Source organism: Aptenodytes patagonicus, chromosome 2 (assembly GCF_965638725.1).
Source record: "Aptenodytes patagonicus chromosome 2, bAptPat1.pri.cur, whole genome shotgun sequence".
Taxonomy (NCBI): domain Eukaryota; kingdom Metazoa; phylum Chordata; class Aves; order Sphenisciformes; family Spheniscidae; genus Aptenodytes; species Aptenodytes patagonicus.
Genome location: NC_134950.1, coordinates 39,067,008 through 39,093,122, shown reverse-complemented (window position 1 = coordinate 39,093,122; position 26,115 = coordinate 39,067,008). Strand labels below are relative to the sequence as shown.

The 26,115-nt window shown below is 42.9% G+C and overlaps 1 protein-coding gene across 2 annotated transcripts in view; it reads left to right on the top strand.

The window, feature by feature from the left end:
- Positions 1-7,241: 7,241 nt before the first annotated feature.
- SGK3 (serum/glucocorticoid regulated kinase family member 3) overlaps positions 7,242-26,115 on the top strand; it is a 61,316-nt gene continuing 42,442 nt past the window's right edge. Inside the window, exon 1 of one of the 2 annotated variants that reach the window (XM_076329615.1) lies at positions 7,242-7,347. The gene's annotated coding sequence lies outside the window, so the exon portion shown is untranslated. Of the gene's footprint in view, positions 7,348-7,840; positions 7,910-26,115 lie in introns of those variants that run through there. The other variant, XM_076329612.1, reaches the window with a different exon arrangement.

Here is a 26,115-nt window from a genome sequence, read left to right as displayed (position 1 = left end):
AGAGTTTTACTTAGGGCCTTTAATTTATCATCTGCTAAATTATTACATGTTGCAGTCAGTAAGATGACTATACGTCCTTTCATGTTTTCTTTGCTGTATCCTTTGGTTTTCTGTTTGGAGGTATCTAGATATAATAATTATGTAGCACCCTTGTAATACATGCCATACTGCCTTTTTTTCTTGCGTCTTTTTGTAGAGAAATAGCTTCTAATTCTTGGTTGGATGTTTGAGAATTGTTATTTAATATATTAAAGATAAACAGTTTTATTATTTTTAAAGACATTTATTACAGATTTAAAGAATATACTGTCTTCCATTATTTTAGTTAATTCTGCTTGCAGAGGTTGACTGTTAGATGCTGTAGCCAACGTGACTGGTGTTTCATATGACAATAGTTCATAGCAGCAGGGATCCTGAATGCAAAAAATGAGCTCTGCTTTGTATGCAAAAATTAAATAGGCTTGTGGTGTGAATGGATGAACCTTACAGTGTATCCAGTAACAAAAGCTGAAGAGCAGTGAAGCTTCTGGTCTCATTAACCTTGAACTTTACAGAGAACATACTTAAATGTTTAACAGTAGCATAATATGCCACAGCAGTTGAGTAAGAGGGTATGATAAAAGAGTATCTTTGGTGACAAGTGGCGTCCCGCAGGGGTCCGTATTGGGACCGGTACTGTTTAATATCTTCATCAATGACACAGACAGTGGGATCGAGTGCACCCTCAGCACGTTTGCAGATGACACCAAGCTGAGTGGTGCGGTCGACACACCAGAAAGACGGGATGCCATCCAGAGGGACCTGGACAAGCTCGAGAAGTGGGCCTGTGTGAACCTCATGAGGTTTAACAAGGACAAGTGCAAGGTCCTGCACCTGGGTCGGGGCAAGCCCCGGTATCACTACAGGCTGGGGGATGAAGGGGTTGAGAGCAGCCCTGCCGAGAAGGGCTTGGGGGTACTGGTGGATGAAAAGCTGGACATGAGCCAGCAATGTGCGCTCGCAGCCCAGAAGGCCAACCGTCTCCTGGGCTGCATCCAAAGAAGCATGGCCAGCAGGTCGAGGGAGGGGATTCTGCCCCTCTACTCCGCTTTGGTGAGACCCCACCTGGAGTACTGTGTCCAGCTCTGGAGTCCTCAGCATAAGAAAGACACAGACCTGTTGGAGCGGGTCCAGAGGAGGGCCACAAAAATGATCAGGGGGATGGAACACCTCTCCTATGAAGAAAGGCTGAGAGGGTTGGGGTTGTTCAGCCTGGAGAAGAGAAGGCTTCGGGGAGACCTTATTGCAGCCTATCAGTACTTGAAGGGGGCTTATAAAAAAGATAAAATAGTTAGGGGCTAAGTAACAGTGCTTACATGTCCTGAAATATCACCCACAAACTTCGCAATATCTTCCTACTCAATTCACCAGTATTCACCTTGTTTCAGGATTAGACTGCTAATGACCATTTGATTTAATAACAACTAAGACTTGGAAACATGTCTCTGTTTACACTCTGGAGGTGGGCACCTCACCTGAATATCCATCTATGGTGGACTCCAATTCTGCAAAATCTGATCTAGATTTACTCATGACACTGATGAGTACAAACTGAAGTATGAAACTCAAAGCATCCAACAGTGTAAGAAATATAACCAAGTGAAACCAACTTAAAATGGTGGCTATGAGAAGGGTGACCTCCACTCTTCTCTACCTGTTCTGATTTGGGTCTTGATATGAAAGTCTAATGGGAATGCTTTGGAGAAGATGATTTTTCCTTGGAGGCACAATGGGAGTTAGATAGGGATCCCCAGATGTGATTTGGCAACCAAGTTCCAGGAGCTCAATAAAGCACTTAAGTTTCTTTTTATTTAACATTTGTGTTGAACTTTCATCTTAATTGCTGTAGTCCATGTTTCAAATGTTCAATAAAACATGTAAGTGTTACGCTACCTTACTAGAGGAAAGTAAATTCAATACCTATAGCTTGTAAAGCTCTACACTTATTAGAAATATGAATAGTTAGCTAGCCCCCTGAAGACAAACTTTATCATTCCTTCAGGAATTTGCACTGAAAAAATGGGGATTTGTGTGCCTGAAGATAGGAACCTCTTCATGAACATGGATTTAGTGGCAGATGAATGCCATGTCACAACAAGCCTTTCTCATGATACGTAATCATTGATTGATTTCCTTGCTAGTATGTGGTTCTGGGGGATCTAACTAGCCTGAGCGTGTACTGTCAGGTCTTGCTGAACAGACAATCCTAGGTGAAAGGATATAACTTTCTGCTCATATAACTTTCTGCTCTCTACTTTAAAACTTTCTTAACTTCTTTTATTCCACTTGTCCTTAGTCTATCTCTATTTCTTTTCTCCCTACTTCGGCTCATAGCCTATAGTGCTAGAAAGCTTGCTACCAGTCTACACCAGCTAACAACCCTTTGTCTTTGCAGTATTCCCTTCTAAAGTTCAGCCTGCACTATTACGCAGCTTCTTGATGTGGGAGGAGGCAGAAGTAGGATGTATGCAGCCAGAGTTGCTATGGGGAAAGAAGTGCAAAGGGAAGAAAGGTGGAGACATGCAAATAGGTGAAGCAACTGAGAGAATGAAAGAAGGTATAGCAAGAAGGCAGAAGTAATGGTGACCTCGCAAAAGATGTTTCCCCCTTTTGTTTGGTCTCTCACAATAAGGTGGAGAATACATCATCTCCACAGCTACTCAGTTATTGCAGAAAGGGTTTGCTCTGACCTCAGTCTGTGCACCAGACTGCTGGTGTGGATAGGAGTTTTGTTATGCTTTAAAAGCAGTATGTCATCGTCATCTGTTTTTTCCCCATTTTCTCTTTCTGTGTTGCTGGTGCTTCTAGGTGAGCTATTCAGACATTGACCTGTGTGTAGTTAAAGAGATCAACCTGTCTGCAAGGATATGTGTAAGAAAAGAAAACAAACAACGGAGCAAACAGATGACGGAACAAATGAGGCACATTATCAGCTTTGTTTGTTCAGCAGCAGGACTGAGACCCACCTTTTAAAGATTTTCTAGGTTTAGTGCTTCCTATTATGGATGATGTAGCATTAGGGACCTTGAGTGTGTACTTACGTCCTCACAGTGGAATACCAGAGCAAGAGGAAAACATGCTGTTCTTACAGGGCAACTACAATGGAAGAAAAGAAAAGGCTGACTGTAGTAGCAAGTAATTTTTTTCTTTTTTCCTTTTTTTTTTTTTAAGAGGACTTCACCTTAGGTGAAATTTGCTTCTGTTGAAGGGTGGGGCAGTTAAGATTCTCACTGATGTTTAGGTCTTGTGCTGTGGCTGTACAGGAGTACGATAGCCTGAGTAGCCACAGAACAGTCTCTGGTACAGAGAATTGAAGTTGGAAAGAGTATGAATTTGCAGTTACCCAGGGGCTCCACCACCACAGGAATGTCATGGAGGGGCCTGGGCTGCATCTGCAGGTTGTGGTCTAGACTGGAAACTTTTTCCCAGGCTGTCAGCAAGCCAACCCACCACTTGCAGGAGGACCATGTCTTTCTCAAGCCACCTAGTTTGGGTCAAACTGCATGTAAAGCAGGAAAAAAGGATTCTATCAGGTCAAAGAAAGATTTGTATTGTTTTTACACACCTGCAAAAAAAGGACTAGAAGAGACTTCCAGTGGTTCAGCCTCCTCAACTGATAAAAGCTGCTGTTTATGGCTGTCCTTTTGTTTTTCTTCCTACTAGCTCCGTGTTCTTTCTAAGTGGCAGGAAAACTCCAGAAAGAGTTGCATATTATTGTTAGATAACTGAGGTGGGTTTCACTTAAAATGGATGCTTTTAACAATTTTTCATTTCAGACAAGGAACAAACAATACAAGAATACCTTGTTAGAACTTTGGAAGTAGAAATCCTGGCACCAGTATGGGATGAGCACCAACAAAACTAGTACTTTATCCAGTGTTTAAGAAGTACAAGAATGTTGTGATGATACATCAGGTTATAGACTACTCTGGGGTTGAACAGCCCTTTCCTTTTTGGGGATGGGAAAAGAACATTTTTTTGTTCCATTTTTTTATTTCGTCCTGATACAGGAGAAAACCTTCCAAGACTTTCCTCATTCAGGTTCTTTGGGAGAGAAGGGGAAGGAGGGAGTGGATACATCTATAATTCAGTCTTCTCTCGACCAATTTAATCCAATGTGGAAATAGTGTTCTAATACTGAAAGATTAATTCCTGAAAATCTAGGCCTTACAGGAAAGGTTTAGTTGTGTTAATCACTTTCTACCAAGTATATAATATGGCAAGAATCTCTCTTGTCACTTTTTAGCATTACTTCTGCATAATGGGTGGATCTCTTGAATGGGACAAACTGCATAACCTTTTTGTCCGGAGATTTGCCTTTTAGAATTTGTCCTGAAAAAAGCTTTCTGTGTGATTGTATTTTAAACAGTTACACACGGAAGATGGATCAAGGACACCCACATGGATGTAATGTTAAATGTATGCAAGACTTAGGAGAAACAGAAGGTTATGATGATCATAGAATCATAGAATAGTTTGGGTTGGAAGGAACCTCTAAAGGTCATCTAGTCCAACCCCCACTGCAATGAGCAGGGACATCTTCAGCTAGATCGGGTTGCTCAGAGCCCCGTCCAACCTGACCTTGAATGTTTCCAGGGATGGGGCATCCACCACCTCTCTGGGCAAACTGTGCCAGTGCTTCACCACCCTCAGCGTAAAAAATTTCTTCCTTAAATCTAGTCTGAATCTACTGTCTTTTAGTTTAAAACCATTACCCCTTGTCCTATCGCAACAGGCCCTGAAAAGTCTGTCCCCATCCTTCTTTTAAGCCCCCTTGAAGTATTGAAAGGCTGCAATAAGGTCTTCCAGAGCCTTCTCCTCTCCAGGCTGAGCAACCCCAACCCTCTCAGCCTTTCTTCATAGGAGAGGTGTTCCATCCCCCTGATCATTTTTGTGGCCCTCCTCTGGACCCACTCCAACAGGTCCGTGTCTTTCTTATGCTGAGGGCTCCAGAGCTGGACACAGTACTCCGGGTGGGGTCTCACCAGAGCAGAGTAGAGGGGCAGAATCCCCTCCCTCGACCTGCTGGCCACGCTTCTTTGGATGCAGCCCAGGTTATGGTTGGCCTTCTGGGCTGCGAGCGCACATTGCTGGCTCATGTCCAGCTTTTCATCCACCAGTACCCCCAAGTCCTTCTCGGCAGGGCTGTTCTCAATCCCTTCATCCCCCAGCCTGTATTGATACTGGGGGTTGCCTCGAGCCAGGTGCAGGACCTTGCACTTGTCCTTGTTAAACCTCATGAGGTTCACACAGGCCCACTTCTTGAGCTTGTCCAGGTCCCTCTGGATGGCATCCCGTCCCTCTGGCGTGTCAACCGCACCACTCAGCTTGGTGTCATCTGCAAACGTGCTGAGGGTGCACTCGATCCCACTGTCTGTGTCATTGATGAAGATATTAAACATTACCGGTCCCAATACGGACCCTGTGGGACACCAGTTGTCACCGACCTCCATCTGGACATTGAGCCATTGACCACTACCCTCTGGATGTGACCATCCAACCAATTCCTCACCCTTTACCGGACAGTCCACCCATCAAAGCCATACCTCTCCAGTTTAGAGAGAAGGATGTTGTGGGAGACTGTGTCAGAGGCCTTACAGAGGTCCAGTTAGACGACATCCGTAGCTCTTCCCGTGTCCACTGATGTAGTCACTCCATCACAGAAGGCCACTAGGTTAGTCAGGCAGGACTTGCCCTTGGTGAAGCCATGCTGGCTGTCTCGAATCAGCTTCCTGCCCTCCATGTGCCTTAGCATAGCTTCCAGGAGGATCTGTTCCATGATCTTCCCAGGCACAGATGTGAGACTGACAGGCTGGTAGTTCCCATGATGTTTAAATGTCCTTCAGCTTTCTATGATAAATGACCTAAATAATCTGACAACTTTCCAAGTTCATATTTTGGACTATTAGCACAGTTTTAAAGAAGCTGTCAGTCAGAAAGAGAAATGTTCAACACAACAGCAATTGTTGTAGCAGCTCGAGTGTACAAGTGGTGGTAGGCTAAAGAAAAGGCCGAGACCAGAAGGGAATTATAGATGTAGTCAAATGACTGGGCATAATGATGGGCTAAAACAGCGTTCTCACTAAAAATGTGTTAGCAAAATCCTTAAATGAAGAGAGTAAAAGAGGACGCTTGCATGAAATCATACCGTCTTGGCAAGAACTGCTTATTTTATTATATTATTATATTTTATTTATATTTTATTATTATATCTTTCCTCAAAGATGTGGCTTTTAGCTCTACCTTTTCGTCTCACTCCTTTGCTTAATTAGAAGCAGGGAAGGAAGGAACTACCCAAACTGTATTGAAGGGACACTGTAATGTAGCGATCATTCTTTTAAGATATACTAGGACAACAGATTAACTATACCACAGACCATCAGATTGAGCTCTTTCTCTAGGATTCACTTTTGCCCATACTATAGCCTCTGTTTTCTTTCTTGCATCTCAGGATGCAAGAGCTGTTGCCTTTCCGAGTAGCCTCTTGCCTTCCTCTTTTTGCCATTCAAAAATTTCACCTGTGCCCCGTCTCTGCTTGGAACAACCTCCCTCGTCTCATGCCCAGTCTCCAAGGCCTTCCTGAAATTCTCCTTGTTTTGTGAAGCCTCCAAGCTGGTACCATCTACTTAGGTGTGCCACGTGAGAACCTCAGCTGGCCATACTCAGAACCATGAATCTGATACACGAAGTGTTTTGAGGCAGGATTGCACAAATTAAGGGTGGGGTGGGTTTTTCTGTGCTGCATCCTGTGGCAATACGTGGAGAAGAAAGTGTGTCAGGAAGCACGGAAGAAGCAGCCAGAAAAGAGACAACAAATGTTGCTCAAGACAAACTTCTAACTCTATTTTTACCACATCCTGCTGTGAGAAATGAGCACTGACAGCGACTGTTGAAGAAAAAAGGCAAAATAATGCCTAGAAGACAGAAAGGGGAGGATGCTTCTGCACCCTAGCTAATGTCTCCAATGTCTCTTTCCTCCATCCAGCCCTATTAATTCCTTTTTGCTGGCCAGATGAATGAAATACTGGCATCAAAAATCCATCTTCGCTTTCTGTGCCAGGGCGTGACAGCTCTGCAGTTGACGGAGCGACCCAGTATTATGTAGGCTGTGCATATTTTGCTGATGAGGAATAACTGGTCGTGTGTCTCCGCGAGCAGCCAGCACCGCAGGCGCTGCTTCAGAGCGCTGTCACCCCTTTGAAACCTGCTCCCGAGCCGTAGCGTGTGCTGCCCGGTTTGTGCTGGATGCGGGGAAGACCACGTCGCCCTGGATTATCCGCCGGTTTAACTGGAGGCCGGAGGAGCCCGGTAATCCGGCCTTGAATCCCACATCCCAGCGTTTGCCGGCAGCCGCAGGCTCTGCAGGCAGCAGGCGCAGCTCTGCCCGTGCCTGTCCCTCGGGCAGCTGCAGCCTCGGGGCCCTCCGCGGGAGCGGGCCGGGGCCGCGCCGGGGGCAGGCCGCGAGGGGCCGGGGCCGGGGCCGGGGCCGGGGCCGGAGCCGGCCGCGAGTCCCCGCCTGACCCCGCGGCGGGCGCCGCTCGCCGCCGCCCGGGGGGGCGCTGGTCGGCGCGGGCGGCTGCGAGACCGACACCGACAAGCGGCCCCGCCTGCCCCGGCGAGGGGGAGCGGCGGTCGTGCGTGGCCGCCCCGTCCCCGCGGCGCGGCGGGTGGGGGGAGCCCCCGCGGGCGGGAGCCCGGCAGCCCGGGGCCGCGGCAGGAGGCGCGCAGCTGACGCGGCAGGGAAGGCAGCGCGCGCCTCGCCGGGGAGGAGGAAGAGGCCAGCTCGAGCGGCCGGGCGGGCGGGCGGACAGACGGACGGACACCCCCCGGCCCGCCCCGCCCCGCCGGCGGGAGGGAGGCAGGCAGGCAGGTACGCGGGGTCCAGGTGCCGGTGGCCGCTTGCAGACGGCAGGCAGTCGGGCATTGTAAAGAGGGGCCGTCCGGAGGCAGGGAGGTTCACCGGCCGGGGCCGGGGGGTAGGGGACACGGGACCGTTTTGCCTCCCTTTTGTTGCAGCCCGAAAACGTATGCGTGCTTTTCTTATATCCCCAGTCGCTTCTGTGGAGCGCGTTCAGTGTGGCCCTCCCTAGCCTTCTGCGGGGGGGGGGGGGGAACTGAAACTGTTCACGCAGGAAGACGCGGATCCGCGTGGGCGTACGGCTCCAGTCGCAGGGATCCAGTTACGGACTGGGGGCACAGTGCTCCAAGCAAACATGGAGAAACTTCTGCTTTTTTTTCAGCTGGTACAGTCTTAGATACTGTATTTGCAAAGAAGCCGCATAGTCATTCTGCATTTCACATTCTCCTTCCGTCTTTCTTTTTATTCGCACCCTTCCCCAGCGGTGTTACTTGCTCCTGCTAGGACTCTTGCCCTAACGTTTTTATGCGTTGCTGCGTGTACGTGTAGTTTTACATATTATGTTTTATTTTGCATGGCTGGCTGGGTTTGGGAGGGTTTGATTTCTGGGTTGCAACTACGTACACCACCAAACTCCATTTCAGTTCCACTACTTAATTCCATATAGGCAGCGATGCTAAGCTGGAAGCAGGCATTTAAGAGGTAAGGGGTGGCTTGGCATTTACATTTAGAGCAGTTGAAAGAGCCCTTTTCCAGAGAGCCCTTTGCCCGTGCCCCCGTAGGATGGGGAGACCCTGGTTCACTTTGCTTTGTGCCTCGCAGAGGAAAAGCAGTTAACGCAGTTCAGGTCTGCGGTGTCTCTTTCTAGCGATCTGTGTGCCAGAGAGGCAAGGGCTGGAATTGCCTCTTTACCCCTTTATAGTCATTAAATGTGAGAGAAGGTTGGAGGCAGGGAGAAAATTAAAATAATTGTTTTCTCCTCACGTGTGGAGGGAGTTGCAAAGTATCGGCACTTTCTGGACAGATCTCTCATGGGAAAGGTAAAATTCTGGTGCAAACCTGGAGGATTTGCACTAGGGGGAGAACTAGTGGAGCTTGAAGGAGTATCCCACAACATTCACCTGCGTGACTTTGTATTTGCAGGACATCTTTGGCTCAGTTCTTTCATGAGCATTGGTCAGCACTCCTTGGCTTCCCCTTGCTGAGACTTAAGTGCTCCTGCAGAGCTGTTTTTTTTGTCTGAATTCTGCCAAGCTCTTTCCCTCAATTTTGGGGAGTGTATGAAGAGCGGGAATATGCACTAGTTGGCAGCAAAAAACAGTTTGCAGTCCCTAATAAGTGCTACAGCCTCTTTGTTACGTACTCTGAGCATTGAAATAGCATTGAAATTTATATTGGACCCTCAAAATAGATGCTGACAGCCCTTGCATTTAATTTCTTTCATGCTAATCTAATAAATTCAGTATCTATTGTTATCTTAAAAGAGGATTAAACATTTCCTGAGGGGAAGGAGATTTATGCGGACTGGTGTATACATGGGCTGCATCCAGAGTACTGCAACACTTGTAATTCATTGGTTCTGTTGTTCGGAGGGGATCTTCATTCTGATAATCAACAACTGAAAGGAGTTGTTGCTTTTTATTATTGCTCTCTGCATTTTCATTCTCTAAGGACAGGTAGCCTTCTAAGAAGCCTGACAGTCTCATTGAACAGAGGTTCAAAGGACCTATGGGGGACATTAGTTGGGCGGTTCCTAGCCCACTCTGCTTATAAAATAATGTATTGCAGGGAGCTAGTAGTTCGAGTTTTAAGATGTGGGCACTTTAAAATTACTAGTCTGTTCATTTTTTGACTTGTTTAAAGTCAATCCACAAGTAGGTGGATAATTTGACTGTAATGGCATGTGTTTAAAATAGTGATTGCTGGTTTTTAATATGCAGAATTGTTTCAGCCTAACTAGCTGGAGTAGCTGCAAGTCTCCAAAGCTGACTTGACCCCGCAACAAGATACTTCAATAGGGTATGCTGAGAGCCAAAAATAAAGTATATTAAATAAAATGTCACAGGTATTAGCAAATAAAAATAGATGCAAAGCAACTCTTGTGTCCCCTGGGATCTAGGATTTATGATGGAAATCATCTGTCATTTTGTAATGCCATGCGTGCTAATTGCAGGTTCATGTTAATCATCACAGTATAAGAGGGTACGTCAAATCTTATTTTCCATCCCATCCATACAGGATAAGCTTCTAATAAGCTGTGATCCTTCAGCCACATCCACACATCAGCTCTCTCCTGGGTTATCCTGTCTATATCCCAGATCATTTTCCAGATGGCTTCGGTTTTATAATTTGCGTGCAAGTACTAGGGTATTTTTGTCCCACGGCTACAAGCCATTTTATACACAATTGCCTGCATTTCTGCATGTAAATCGAGATCAGATTGCACATGTTTGTAGGTGTAAATGAATATTTATTTTTGGCTGTCTAATTTGTCATTTAGAAAAATGTTATTTTTAAGGAGTGGGCACTTCCCAAAAGGAAAGTCACTATTGGTTGGTTTTGTGACTTCATTTTTGGATGCTCGTAAGTCATTGAAAACTTATACTGCTATGAATTACTCTTTTCTGTAGACCAAGGAAATAGAAACTGGCATAAGTAATCTATGTATTTATATAGACTGAGCTGTAGTAAAGCAATATGTTGTTTTTATTTGAAGTTAGCACTTTGAGTGTTTATATTGAAGGATTCATTTTGTTCTAGTTTAAGTAGTATCCATGTGCTAAAATAACGTGCAAAGCAAACACTTAGGCTTTCCAAAGTAGAACTGAAGGGCTTCAGCATACTGTGAGAACATTTTAAAATGTGTTAATCAGGTTCCTGCTTGCATTCCTAATTCTCAAACAGAATTTATCTCCCCAAGTCTTCAAAACCACCTAGCACAGTGTCTGCTTGACTCTGAAAGTGTCTTAAACGTATTGGATCTCCCTCTTTGAGCAGAAAGTTCTTAAGCGCCTTATCTAGAGCTGCTGTAGTTGAGCATCAAAGCCCTTAGGAGATCAAGAAACTAGGACATCTGGCAAGCGCACTGTAAACACAGACGCTGATAGGATTGGCTGTGTCTCGAAATGCAGTTGTAGGGGCTTTCTTTTTAAAACTTCGCCAGAAGAGGAACCAGTGCTCACCTTTCCCTGAGAGCTGGTGGTGGTGGGACTTGTCTAAAGAGTAGACTGTGTTCTAGTGGTTGAAACCTGGGCTCCTGGTCCCTGTGCCCAAGGGGTTCAAGCCCGCATCTTCCCCCACCTCCGCAGCTGTTGCACAGGCTGAAGTGAGTGGGAGGGCACACATCTCTCCTTGTGTTTAACCTGGGCCATCTTGTGGAAGATGCAGCAGGTTGCCCAAGGCTGACATGAGGGAGCACCAGCAGGAACCCGACTCTGCTGCAGCAGTTTGTGTGTTCCCATGGGAGGAGGGCTGGGATCTAGTGCTTGGTCGCTGATGATGAGACTGTTATCAGAGGTGGGAATTTCCACGACATCCTCCATGTTTCAAGAGAGGAGCAACACTTGGCTAGTTGCTCTAGGAGAAAACTGTGCCCAGGAGAAGAATGGGCTCTGAGCTCTGGAGTAGATGGTGACAGCTGTTTGTAGTCCTGGCTTAGGAGTTTAAGCCCTGAAGTTGAAGTGGGGAGAGCATCCAGTATTTCCTGCCAGAAAACCTCATTTCCAGTGCAGAAATCTCCATCCTGGGCCACCTCTCTCACGTGATCTATCTGTGTGGCGGTAGGTACCAGCCTGCAGTTTTGTATTATCGGTTCTTGTTGTAACCAACCCAGTCCACAGGCTGGGGTGTCTGTGACCTGTCCTGTAGCTCCATTCCCTCACTCAACTCTGTGTTGAGAGTTGTTTTCCCTAGCCTTTAGCAAAGGAAGAAGTTAAGGTTGTATCTTCACATGATCTTTCACTTGGTTCTTTCAGACACCCTGTGAGCATCATCTGACAAGGAGAGGGAAATTCCTCATTCCCTCGTACTTGAAAAGCTTTGCTTTGCTACTACAGTGTATCTTTGTTCTAGGGCAGGAAAGCACCTGGTTGGGAGGGGTGTCGATAAGCAAGATTGGTGTCTAAATTTATTTGAAAGCTCCTTTATTCAAAGAGATATCACATCTTATTTTTTGGCAGTTGTTTGAAACTCTAAGGGCGACTGGCAAGCTGCTAGTGCTAAGTGCCTTGCCAAATACTATTGCAAAATACTGCCACTGCAGAAGTTGCATAACTTTACAGACCGTTATGTTTCTCTTGGAGTAAACCAAAGGGGTACCAACTTCTGATCCTTTGCCTCCGCTGAGAAGCAAGACCGACACGTTTCCAGCTGCTTCCAAGGCACCAGCGTGCTGCTTTGCTGCTGCCGTCTCTTCGAGTTCTGGCCGTCAGTTTTCCTTCAATGGTACTTCTCCATCTCTTGTTCACTGTTGTGAAATAACTCACGAAACGGAGCTATTTAAAACTTTTTCATTGTATTGTTAATTGCAAAATATTTTGGAAGAGACATCAGACCAAGGAAAGCTTTGGCTCTGGTTCTGAACTCAATGCTAATGTAGCAGGTGCATCAAAAGAGATTTGCAGTGTCCCATGGAGTTGTACCTCATATTTGAGTGTTTATTGAACAACTGTGGAATTGAAGTCACTCCCAAGTATTTATATTCATCTAATTAATAGAGGATACAAAATCTGATATCTTGCATATATTTATATGCAAACTGTGGGTCAATTTTTGAGGTCTCATAACTTTTGTTTGCTGTTAAAATAAGGCACTGGTTGGAAACACAGTTCTTATTTTTCAGAAACCATCTTGGTGGCTATTTCAGGGCTTTGCACCATTAATCTTTGCTCAAATTGATATTTTAATGAGAAATTGCATTTGGGGGACTTGTGAGGATTATCGTCCTGTGGTGTTGCATATAACATTGCATTACAGTGACATTTCTGGATTCAGCTAGGAAGATACACTGAAGGGGTAAGTGCTGCTTAGGGCTAAACGTCTTAAATCATGCAGTTATTCAGGTTAGAAGGAACCTTGGGAGGTGTTGAGTGCGACCTCCTGCTCGAAACAGGGTTAACCCTGAGTTCAGACAGGGTTGCTCTGGGCTTTGTCTAGCTGGGTTTTGAAAACCTCCAAAGACAGAGGCTCCACAGCCCCTCTGGGCAACCTGTCCTAATGGTCATTATCCTCATAATGATTTCCCTTCTCATGCAGTGCACTGCAAGGAAAGACTGTCTGTCTTCTCGGTAACCTTCTCAAAGGCATTGGGAGGCCGCTGTTAGGTCCCCGTGAAGACTCCTCTTCTCAAAGGCTAAGCGAGTCTAGTTGCCTCCTGACTCACCTCCTAGAGCACGTGCTGCAGCCCTTGACTGTCTGTCTTCTGACCTCTTCCATGCCTGTGTAGTTCCTGCTTAAGTGCAGGAATGTTGGACATGTATTTAAATGTGAATGTACTCAGTCCGCAGGACTCTGACAGAACAACCATGTATTTAGATTATGATAGTTTAGGTTTAGACTTTTTTTTTTTGGCATCTTAGTGTTAGTTATTTATAAACTGGGATCACTATCAAGCCCTGAAATATGTTTCATACTAAGTTTAGTAAATAAGTAAGGACTGAGCATTCAGAAAATGAATGCTTTTACTTAAACGCTGTGGAATTTCCAGTTTGTGGTATGTGTTTTGCTTTAATGTTAGGAGAGCATGGAATAGGGATAGGTGGTAATTAAAGAAAAAAATAACTTTAGTACTCCCTTTGGATGGGTTTTAAACATACCTTGCAAAAGCAAGATGCATAAAGTCTACGAATTTGGAATGCTACCAAAAACTACAAAATGGAGAAAATTTAGAACAGTTCAGAAGTAAAAGCTACCTGGTAAAAGTACCCAGACTGTCAAATGCCTGAAGACAAGTGTATCAAAGAGCTAGGAGACTTCTGCTTCCTTGCTGCAGTAGTAATGGTGCATCTTGATTACATTATAGAAAAAAAAAAGAAAAGAAAATACCTATGTTGTCATAAAAGGTAAGTAAAAAGAGCATGTAGCATTAAAGAGTATATAGCAATGTTTTATGAGAGGTAAGAAATGAAACAGAAGGGGGTTATCTAGAGTCATAGTAGATGCTGACAGCCTGGAATCCAATTTGCCTCCTGATTTTTTTTTTCCCTCAAATACTAGGCCCTCTTGTTTCATTCAAGTGTTTCATATAAGTAATACATCTAATGGTGTTAATCTAATCTCCTGGTACTCATGGTAAATTTCTTGTAAATAAGTAATTTAGCTTGATCAACTGCTCTTACAAGAGGTTCTGGATTTTCAGACTATCATGGAAATACTTAAGCAGAATTTTAATATTAAAACATCTGAATTTCACCCCCATCCCTCCCAAATCAGCCCTTGGTAAAAGAATATCTGTTGTCTTTGGAATTGCTGGGTCTCTTTTCTGCCATCCTTCTGTGTTCAGAGCCCTGATTGAAAACATTCAGGGTTTCTCTGTCAGGGGACCACAAAACTGTTCCTTGGTAGTGTCCCTTAAAAACCATGTGATACTTTCAGCAGTAACAGAAAACCTGAGCAATTACATTGCTCTGGCAAGAGAGTGTGGCCAACGTGCTCCAAAATTTTCAACTGTCTTAGTGTAAAGTGTTTGTATCAAGAACAAACTGTGCTGTTTCCAATGAGGTTTCACATCTTGTGTATGTGTCCACACACGTTACATGTAACTCTAAAGGCATATGCCAGATAGATTGGTTTAACTTCACTTTTCTTCAGAATTTTTTGGAGGTTGGCTGCCTCTTCGGTGCTCTTTTCATGTTAACTAATACATTACGTGGTGGATGAATAGGATTCTTTATAGAATTATCTAAAACCAGGCACTGATTTATTTGAAAACAAAGGGCTTCTTTAGAGCTAAGTTTAAGCTGGCGTTGCCATGAATCCTAGAATTATTCCACATTTAAATGAGAGAACAGTGATGCACTTGTACTTGGGCTTTGAACAGCACAGAGCTGTTGACCGGAGACTCGGAGACTGCTGAGCAAATCTTTCTAGGTTCGCTTGCTGAAGTTTCCAAGCCTACTTTTCTCTCCTTACGCAGATAATGAAAAACAAAGCTAAAAAGATGCTATAAGTTGCACTAGTCCGTTTTTTTGGAGGTATGCAAAATTGTTCTGCAGTGTGTGATCAAAAAAAATCTATAAACCCCTGAGTGCTCTGTAGCAATCTGAATGCGTACGTTTTCTCTGTTTTGGTTTGGGGTGTGTGGGGTATAGTGCATAGCAGCTAAACAATACCTCACTTGTTTATAAAAAACCTTGGGAAGAAGGGGTGAGAAAGCAGAAAATATTTACAGTAGTTTTCTACCCAATTAAAATCAGAGGGCAGACTGAAAAGGAAAGAGTTTATCTACCGTCCAAGCCAATTAAAAGTAAGTTTTGCTGCTTGGATGTTAATTTACACATCCAAAGCAATGTAAATTTAAACTAGAAGCTTGACTTAACCTCACCAATTCAGATGAACTTCAAATTTATGATTCATTTGGTTTTGGTCATAGCATCTGGGTGTTAAAGCACATTTTATGTGAATTGACAGAGGCTATTAGAAATTCATAAACAGCCTTAAAATGTTAAACTTCTGGAGTACTTTACCAGAATGTGTAAATAATGCCTGTCTTGCAAACATAGCTCTGCAACACCAGCTGGCTAGGATCCTTAGTTAAGATATTCTTATGTTTGATGCCCTCAGCCATTTTTCCTGTTGTTTAATTATCTGGGAATAAAACCAGAATTCGTAGCTTCTCTCATGTATTAGACTGTATCTAGAATTTCTGTGCAAACTTTTTAATTGTATTTGTTGATATTAATTGAGGTAGTTTGTGGTTTTTTTCCCCTTGTTTCATGTGTGCTTGTTTACAAAGAATTACAATAGAGGTGGAAGGAGGAATCTCGTAACACAGGGTTTTACTCAGAAATGAAACTGTAAACTTGTCAACATGTGCAAAAATCAGTTTGCTGTTTTACATAGAAGCATCACTTGAAGCAACCTGAAAGACATTTTATCATCAACCACCCAGTCAAAGCCCAGATACTTATTCAAGGAACCATGCTGGATGCGTGATGCGCACAGAGTAAGAAACAAAACAGTCCTTGACAAGGAATCTGAAGGTGCCCAGTATTTCAGAAGCTACAGAGCAATGGCCTCATAAGGAACAGAGGATGGCCTTGCAGCTCAGAATCTAAATAGGCACGCACACACAGACGTGCACAATTCCTTCTTTAGGAAAAGAAAGTTGCATCACAAAATGAAAATATGTTGATAAGAAATTAGGAACTGGCAATGAGAAAGTGGAACGTTCTTTGTCTTGGTTACTGCTTTATGACTCAGCAGCTGGAAAAGATTGATGGCTTGGGTGCTTGGCCTTTTATTTTGGTTTTGCTATTTTAATTTATATGAGTCAGAAAGTCCCTAGACATAGGTCCTCATTTAAAGAGGAGAAAGAAAGAAAAAAAAAAGACAGATTATTAGCAATGTTATTTTAAAGCAAATGCAGTCGTTAAATGAAAACATTGTGATGGTTTGCTACAGTGTATTTACAGACCTACCAAAGACGTCCATATGTCACATCAGATGTCATTTAAAGTGGTCAATATGCTGTCTTGAAACAGTCAGTGCCTGGTGCCTAGACACTTAACGCTGTCACTCCAGTCATGCTTGTTGCCACAAAGTATTTAGATCTATCTAACAGTTGAGGCAAGCAGTGTTGTTCTGGTCTGCTATGGTTGACCTGTCCTGCTTTGCTCTCTGCCATATGGATGCCACTGTTGGTCCCTGGATTCCTCTGGCTTGGCTTAGGGTGAGTCTGCGTTACCGTATTAGTTCAGTTCAGGAGCCTGCTTTTGAAGTACGTCCCTCACCACATTTTGGTTCACTTTGCCGGGTGATCTTGGGGAACATGAGCTGGATTCCCTTCAGGTGAAGTCAGGCTGGAAGATGTTCTGCAGGAGTGCTTTTAACACCTACCGGCCCACGAACGGGTGTCCTGCCCACAGGACCGGGCTAGAGCTGACTTGAAGCAAAACATACAAATCCTGCCACGCCAACATGGGTAGTGTGGATGCTGCGTCCTCAACATCAACTTTTTTCCTCTCTGTGGATGTGCTTTTCTTGCACTGCGTTACTTGCTAAGGTAGACATTGGAACAAAAACTACAGCAAGGGCAGATGCAAGCACCTTTTGTCTTGACTTCAGGTGCAACCTCATAAGTAGTTGCTCATGAAGGTGTAACACACCTCTGAAATGGCTCCCCCTGCAAATGGCAGTCTCATTTTTCACCTTTCTTTTTCTCAGTTTCCTGCCTGTCACTTGACTTCCCTCAGTTCTTCTTTCTGTCCTTTCAAACCACTTTTCTTTCCCCTCACTCGTTTGTCACCATATCTTTCCCAGAACATCGCTCCCAGCCGTAAGGTCTCAGTCTCAAGAGGTCATTTAACTGTCTCTGCCCCAAAGGTGCAATCTGTCTTTTATGAAGAAGTGTTTGCCTCAGCTGTCTTTAAAGCTCTTTCCTGGTGGAATCTCTTCCAGTGCTTCACTACCCTTCCATTATTTTTTTTAATGTTTTTGTCTCCCCTCTTCCAGTGCTTAACCTGAACCTTTCCTGTGTTCATTTTAAGCTCATTAGGACGTGTCCTATCCATAGCTGACTGAAGAGACAATTCCCTTCCCTTTGTAGTAGTCTTCCAATGTAACAGCTATCCCTTAAGTGTTTTTTTTTCCCCCCCCTGTACTAACAACTAGCTTGTCCATCCCACCTCCCCATAAGTCACATTTTCTAGACTACTTTGCATTCTCATTACTGTTCCCTAGACCCTCTCTGGTGGGTCCACATCTTTCCTAGGTATGCAGACAGAAACAAAGTAAAGTAGAAGGATTTTTCTGAGTTCAGCAGATTATGCTCAGGCTTTGCACTCCACTTTTTTTATTTTGTATTTCATAGCAATGTTTGTCTTTCTTACAACAGCATGATATTTGTCTCTTGTGACCCGTTGTAGTCTGCTGCCTTGTTGTTTCCCACCCTGTATTTCTATATTTGATGTTTCCTGCCTGTGGGCAGTATCTTGTACATAACCTGCTACATTTCACTCCGTCCTTCCAGATCACTACTCTATCCTGAGGATGATATATTTAACCTTTGTTTCTCACATCCTGAACTAGTATTTATTCTTCCTGCATCCGTAGTCTGATCATTAAAATATCTCGAGGCAGTTTCAAAGCCTTACTAAAGGAAAGATGTGACATCTGTGGTTTCTCCTACCTATCTGGAAGGCCTGTCAAAGGAAGTTAGCAATGTGATTTAACAAATCTCTTTTGGCTACTAGTTAAGATTATCTTCCAGGTGCTGCTAATTAATTTGTTCTGGGTTGTTTTCCCCAGGAATTTGAAGTTGAACTGGCTCATTGGGTCTCTAATATTCTTACCTGTTTTTTTTTGTTACTTTGTTTTGTTCACTTGTTTGGTTTTTTCCATCGTGCACACATGCACACACTTTCATCCACATTCTCTCTCTCTCCCTTTCCCCCTGAAATCTTACCTGTCAGTGCTATTATTTATGCTAACCACTGCTTGCATTTGGCCATCTTGGTGAAGACTGATGTCCTAAACTTGGTAGCCTTCTGGATGTCATCTCTCATCAGTTTTTCTCTGTGTTGACTAGGGCAGCAAGGTTTTTCTTGCTCTTAAGCTATAAACATATTGATAATAAGGATTTTTTTTTTGTTGCTAGCCAGTTTTTTTTATTTGCATTATAATTCTATCTTAACCATGCTGATTCTCATACCTATGTACTTACGCAGATTGTATACTTATTGCTAGCAATTTGACCGTGTTTTCACATTCTGTGTCTGTCTTGACAAATAAATCTTGTGCTACAACTTCTGCTGTTTATTTTTACAGGGCAACAAGCACAGATTATCCTGCTGTATTGCTTCTTGGAGGAACTGCTGCTGCTTTCTTGTCTCTCCTCTTAGTAGTGTCTCTTGTGAGGTGTCCTCTCTACCTGAGTGTGTTCACATCTGTCTTTGTTACATTTATGAGCTCCCTCTCCACCCATTTCATGAGGTTTAGTCAATTTGTCTTCTGAACTGGTTGCTCTCCATTTGTCTAGAAACAAATCTAAAGGATCTGATGCCTTCTGTATTTTCTCCATTTTTTAATTAAAAAACTGCTAATTTTGAAATAGAAGAAGTGTGAGTCTAAACAACAATAAAGCTTCATGTCAATTCACGGGCCTTTGCTCCTTATACCATGTGGCTATCAAGATACCACGTGTTGTTAGATTCCCATTTCAGGCTTTTCTGTTTTATTTCCAAGTTGCTAGCTGTTTGATATGTAGATTTGAGATATCAAGCAAATAACCCTGGTGCTGGTAGATATTTTTTAATGGCTTCGTCGTCGTTTAAACTGATTAGCCCTGTTAGTGCAAATGGCTTGTTCTTGCAATGCTTCAGACTCTGCCGACTGCCTACCGTGTGTTGTCTGTCATGTGCCCAGTGCCAGTGGATCTACCATAGTGGGAAACGTCAATTTAAAAAATAAAGAGAGGGCATGCTTTCAGATTTACAGTTACTGCACATCTCCATTTCTGGTCCATAGAAACCAGGTTTTGTTCCACAAGTTGTTGATACTGTGCAAAGCGCAGATGCTGGGCCCAAGCTCTTCCAACCATGGATTTAGGGCCAAGATTTATTTCCACTGCTTGTTCCAGCAATGAAACGCAAAAATTTTAACAAACCCACTTCATTATAATGAACAGTTTTGTGACTTGAGTGGCCTCGGCAATTAACTGTAAATGCTTCCCCTTGCTGTTTTTGCTCTCCAGTCCTGAGAGAGAACTGAGCCTTTGCACATTCACCCCTGGTGACACCAATGATGCTAAGAGTTTACCGTTGACTTTCTTCAAATCCAGGGTGAGTGAAAAAGGCAGAAAGAGTGCTCCTACCGCGCTACGGGAAGCCAGTCCGTGCAGCGTTTCCTTTGAATTAAAGCTGTGACATGTGCTGCCGCTCTTTCAAAAGAAAGGGATCTGGTTGTCCTGACCAGGGTCTTAAGAGCTAGGAACAGAAAGATTTTGACACTTTTAAAGGATTACTATGTAGTCCATTGAGCACGATAAGAGGGGTGTGTGCAATAATACATATCTGTATGTATAAATTTATGTAGTTATCTTGGTCATTGGCAGCCACTAGGCACTTGAAGCTGCATCACGTCCACATTATGCTAAGTGTCTTGCACAAAATTAATAAAGATGACCTCTTTTCCAAAGAACCGTGCTCTGGCTTTTATTCCTAGCTGGTGAGATAAGACTAGTCACAGCTGCAGTGTGAAAAGGATCCTGAACAGAGTGGGTGACAGTGGCATTCGAGTGTGGAGAGAGCAGGAAGAGCGGGGTTGTGAGCAGAGCTGCACCTCTTGAGGGTTGAAACCCTTTCCTCCGGTGAGGTTACAGAGAACGGGCAAGTGGAGAGGCAGGATGTAACATGGCAGACAGACATTATCCTCCCAGTGAAGGTACACAAGAAAGATGATATAACAAAAATGGGAAGATATTTTTTCATTGCCTACTATTTGATATTACTGTTTGCAGAGTGTGTGCAACTGCCTGCAACCTTTTTTCTGTGCTGATGAAGGAGGTGCCCAAAATAAAGCGCTATTTAGGGTTTAATATAATAATTAAGTAGGCAAAGCTCTGCCAGTTTGTCCTGATCACAAAATGCCTTTTTAGGCTTTTGTCTCCTTTTCTCCCACTTGCACTAACATCTCCAGCCCAATACGACTTACTGTGATTTCCATGTTAATTTATTTGCGGCCCTTCCTATCCTGTACCTAATTAGAGATTAGTTTTAGCAAACTAATTCACTGAGCATATTGACACATGCACCCAGATACTCCTAGGGAGCTCCGATCTCCCTGGGCTTGGTGAGTGGTCTTCCAAACATTTGTATGTAACCTGGGGGTTCTGCTGTTGCTCTATACAGATGAGCAATCAATGTTCCGTGGCGCTAGAGAATTAGGGCTGGGGTGCTTTTAGAAGAAAGGAAGAAGTAGACTATTTTTTCCTAGCTGAGTAAAAAGGCTGTCCTTTGCAAGTAATCTTCCTCCACTATGGGATAATGAATAAGACACGCTGGGAGGTTGGAAGACTCAAGATCTCTTCCTTGTTTTACTGGTTGCCTTGGTTGAATCTTTGTGTTGCAGGCACATTTTTATTGCTGTTTTCATGTTTTACAATGTAGCAGGTCTTAATTTTGTTGTTCATTGGAATCTGAATAGTCTTGGTCAAGAAAATGCTGCTACTGGCAAAGAAAATACTACTTAATCTATTTATTTGGATTCAGACCTTGGTTTATTTATTTATTCTCCTTAGCCAATATCTGGGATTTTGTTTGTTTCTTTCTTTAATCTGACTTCCTTCCAAATTTGTGATTCATTCTGTGCCAGCATACTACAGAATTAACCACAGACCAGTGTCAGACCTATTTTCCTTTTAAGGCTCTCCAGTAAATTGTCTGCTTAATTTTTCAGGTCTGAGCAGATTATCTACCAGTATTTGAAAACTTTTAAAGTGTAAGACAAATTCCACAATTTATGTGTTCAGAAGATACTGACAAGTATTCTCTGAAATAACTTTTTGTTCGTATCCAATTTACTTTCCTTCATAGTAAATTTGCCCCCTCCTGTTTGGGTTTTTTTGGGTTGGGGTTTTTTTTTGCCTTACAAAAGAAAATCTCCATATAATTTTTTTTTTTGTTATAAAGTAAAGGAGTGAGTGTTCTGCATGTTTTCCTCTCCCCTCCCCCAGACACTACAGGAAGTCATGGGCTCTGCTCTCAACTTTCCTGGACACGCAATAAAACAAGACTTCATATAATCCCATGTAAATTAAATAACTAATCCCACCATCTTCCTGTTTTCATACTCCCACAATTCTAGCATCTGCACAGGTATAGTTTGACTCTATACCTGCCCACCATGGTAGGCATATTAATGCTTTCAAGTTTGCATTTATGTGAAAAGTCCAAAATGTCTTTCTCTTTGGTGTTAGCTTAATGTTTTATTTGTTATCTTTTTGTCTCCCTCGACCGCTGGTCCTTTTGTTCGTTGATAGAAACTCTACTGTCACTCCATTGTCCCACAAAAGTGCTAAGCTGCTCTGGCTTGTGTGACTTGAGACCTCCTTCCCATATACCTCATTTTAAAATTTATTGAGCAATTACGCATGTAGGAATGCTGGAGCCAGGAATCAGCAGTATAAACAGCCATTTTGCTTGCTCTGACTTTAAAAGAATTACGTAAAAAAATGTTTTTGTCCTCAGTACTTCCTCGTTTCTCTTCTCAAAATTAGGCATTATTCTCGTAAGAGCGAGAAATAAACAGTGCTTGTATTTTCTGATTTTGAAGACGCTTCTGAATCAATCAGTGGAAGCAGACGGGTGAAGGAATGAAAATATCCATAATTACCCCGACTTTATTTTAACGGAGGTACATGTTGAGGACCCCTTGGCCAGACATCTGCCTGCGACCCCAGGCTCCCCAGGGGAGGTGACAGTGCCAGCAGCGCAGGCGTTCCCTGCGGTTCTGGTGTGCTAACGACTGCGTGCGGGTAGGCATAAATTGGTGGCAAATGAAGGGAAAAAATGAGCAGCGTAGGCCTGGGAGAACCGCAGTTATATAAAGGTGAATGATGAAACATTATTTCTGAAGTGAGTATTTTGAAGGGCTGTTACTGCAACACTTTTGGTATAAATGAAAGGTACATTTGAATCGGAAGCAATTTGGTGTAGAAACCTGCTAGTGACTCATCCCAAACCTGAGGGGAAGGAGAGCTAGTGCGGCATGGAGAGATTTTTGAGCACTTACACGGTATCTGCTTCAGACTGAAGTTAAATTTTCATCAGTTAATCCAAGAGTGGAAGATATTAGCACCCTCCTCCAACACTGCTCCTATTAGCTTCCAGTAGCGTGGTGCATATTCCAGTTTGGGTATCCTCATCACTGTTGCAATTGCATCCGAACAGAGGTTGATTATTGGTAGTTTCCTGAACATTGTACAGATTCTGCACAGCTCCCATATTTTACTACCAATGCAGTAACAACTTATTTATCAAGTGCTTCAGTTCATGAGATGTACAACATCTTGAGTCCTCATGGCTTTACAAAATTCTTTATCTTCTTTGTAGAACAAAATTTTTTCTTTGCTTAGCTCGAAGATTTATGAAAACATTTAACAAATCAGGTTGACACAAAGATTGCCATGTAATTAGAAAACTTTGGCATTTTGCTCTTTTGTGTTCTTATGCAAGCTCAAAATTGCACTGTCATCTACAAAAATTTATTTGTACAGCATTGTTGGAGAAGACTGTAGTTGGAATAAGACTTATTCTTGATCTCATGCCTGATAGAAGGAAAACAGAGTAGCTTGGATTTGTGTGCAGAAACATTTTCATTTGAAACATTTGACTGATTTGAACAATGACTGCAAGAAAATACCATGTCTTTTAAATAATCTGGTTCTTATTGTCCCTTTAAAATGGCTGTTATGTACATCAAAGCTAAATGTCAACAGATACAATTTTGTGATAACTTCTCCTACTTAGTATTCATGTTCCATGCTGCAACCTACAATATCTTTCTTTGTTCTCTGTGGTCCTTACCACCCAACACCATAATAGCTAACATCAAAAAATTGCTGACCTGAAACATTGAATACTGCCATGTTCCTTTTTAAAACTGCATAATGGAACAGTGGTCTTGAGTTAATACCGAGATTAGAGGGATTTATGTAATTGTTGCTTATGCTTCATACTCAGATTTACAATATTCCATTAAGTGGCTTCTGCTAGATTGTCATATTAGAAAAAGAAAGATATGTTAAAGACAAATTTAGTTTAGTAGAGTCCAAAAGTTGGTCATCTGTCCTCTGTCCCTGCTTGTTCTTGGACATCTTGTGTTGTGTTGGTTTTACCTGGTATAAGAGGACAGGATGTATCTTTATATAAATCTATTGCTGCAACTCACTTAATAGTTCAGACCCACATACACACTTAAAACATTGACCCACAGCTCCCAGGACTGAAAATGAGAGTATTTGTGCTTGGAGAACAAAAAAGAGACTCTCTAGTTGGTAGATGGAAATGCATCATCTCTGTGGGTGGGGAATAGGTTGGGCATCTGGCAAACATGAGGAAACAGCTAGATAAACAACTAAACAAAGTAAGGACAGCAAATAATAAACTCTTACAACATTTTGCTTAAATCTCTCTCATTTTTGGATTATGAGATACAGCTTCTTGCTTTGGTAGTGGAGTTTTTAAATCACTGCTACCTTTTTTCTGCTCCAAGTTGGTGCATAACAATGCTCTAGTGGAATGCATGTGTCTTTTGACATAAACAATGTTAGAAGTATTAATAGAACAGCAAATCCAAATCTGGTCTATTCTGTAGATCTTAGGCTGCCTTTAAAACGCTGACTTTTTGGAAAAAGGCTGTGAGCCTTTTTTGAGGGGGTGGACATGATGGGGGGACACCCCCCAAACGAATGTCCCTGTTTAGTTTCATTTGAATAGAATACCTGTACAGATGAGCTACCAGTAAATAGCCTGAAAATGCAAATACGGTGCTTGTGTTCTTGCTCATCTCTGCAATCTGGGGAAGAACTCTTGACATTCTGGGTAGACCCCACCTACATAACATTGTGTGCCAGAGCATTTGTTTATCAAAGCACGTTTGTTCACCCCAGCCTGTATTTGCAATTCTAGTAGAACGTGCTGTAGCTGGGATTCAGGAGGCTGAATTAAGAAACATCCATACAGAATTCCTACTTAGAGAGCTTTTTTTCTTTTATGCTTTACTTAGCTTTGTTATACCTTCCTGCATAAACTGCTCAGATCTCCTGCAAATTCAGATACTTGACCTGTTTTATAGAACTGTATTTATAAGCTGAATTCCAAAGAGTCTTTAAGAACAAAATGCAGGTCTTGCAGTACTATCAGTTGGGAGGCTTTTTAGCAACTTGTACTGATACTTCATGAGGTGTATTGAGTGACTTCAGCTTCAAAGTGTTTAACAGCGCAGTAATTTATTACTGCGTTGTATGCATGTCTGCTGAAACTAGCCCGAGAACATGTTAGCATATACCAGTAAGCTGTATATTTGACATGTCAAGCACATATTTTGCTGTATATCTATAAAGCAGCCGGTTATCATTGTCCTTTTGTTATATATGTATTCACCTTTGTAGGACTTGGTGATAAGTCAGGTCCTGTGGACTTCTTTTTCCTCGTACTCGTGGAACCCATGTAAATCTTCCATGCTTCCATGTAAGCAAGTGGAGGTGGCTTGACGCAGTATCTACACTGTGCATCTCTAAGATAACTGGAAACTAAGGTAAACTAGGCTATCGGGAGCTTAGCATTCATACTATTATTCTGCTTCTGGTAGCTGAACTAGCTTGTGGAGATTTCGCTTGGGTACCTGCTCCGGACTGCACTTGCAGTGAGTGAGGGTAGGTGCAAGGCAAAAAGAGATCTGGGCCCAGTGGTGTGTGTCCACTGTGCCCTTGGTTAGTGGTGCTTCTCCTAACCACGAGGCTGTTCACTGGATAGTATCTCCTGGTGGAACCCTGCCAGCTATTGCACTGGTAAGTGAACAGGATGTAAACAGCAGGGTTTGGGTCAGAAGTGAGCTTTGTCAGACAGTTCATGTGCACTTCACCGTTCACTTTAAATGCCTTGCATGATAAGTCATTTTTAGAAACTAATCTCACGTTGTTTGCTTTATAACAAAATACATTGTTCAGCTTGCCCTAACTGAAAAAAGTACTCCAAAATGACTGATATGGCAATAATAATACATTTTGCTGTATGCATGAGGGACATAAAGAACGTGAGGAGGGTGAAGTGAGGAAAATAGAGATGCATGTATTGAAAATGCAGATACGATATTTCACTGCCTGATACTGTTTTTTTATCTTGAAATCCCATTATGTATTTATGCAGTTTCTACCAAAAATTGCTTGCCTATATCAAATTACCCAGGGGGTTGCTAGTTACAACATGGTGTTGTAGAAAGGGAATGAATTTTCCTGAATACATTTATGAAAATATACAGAGGCTTCAAGTAACCATGAAATG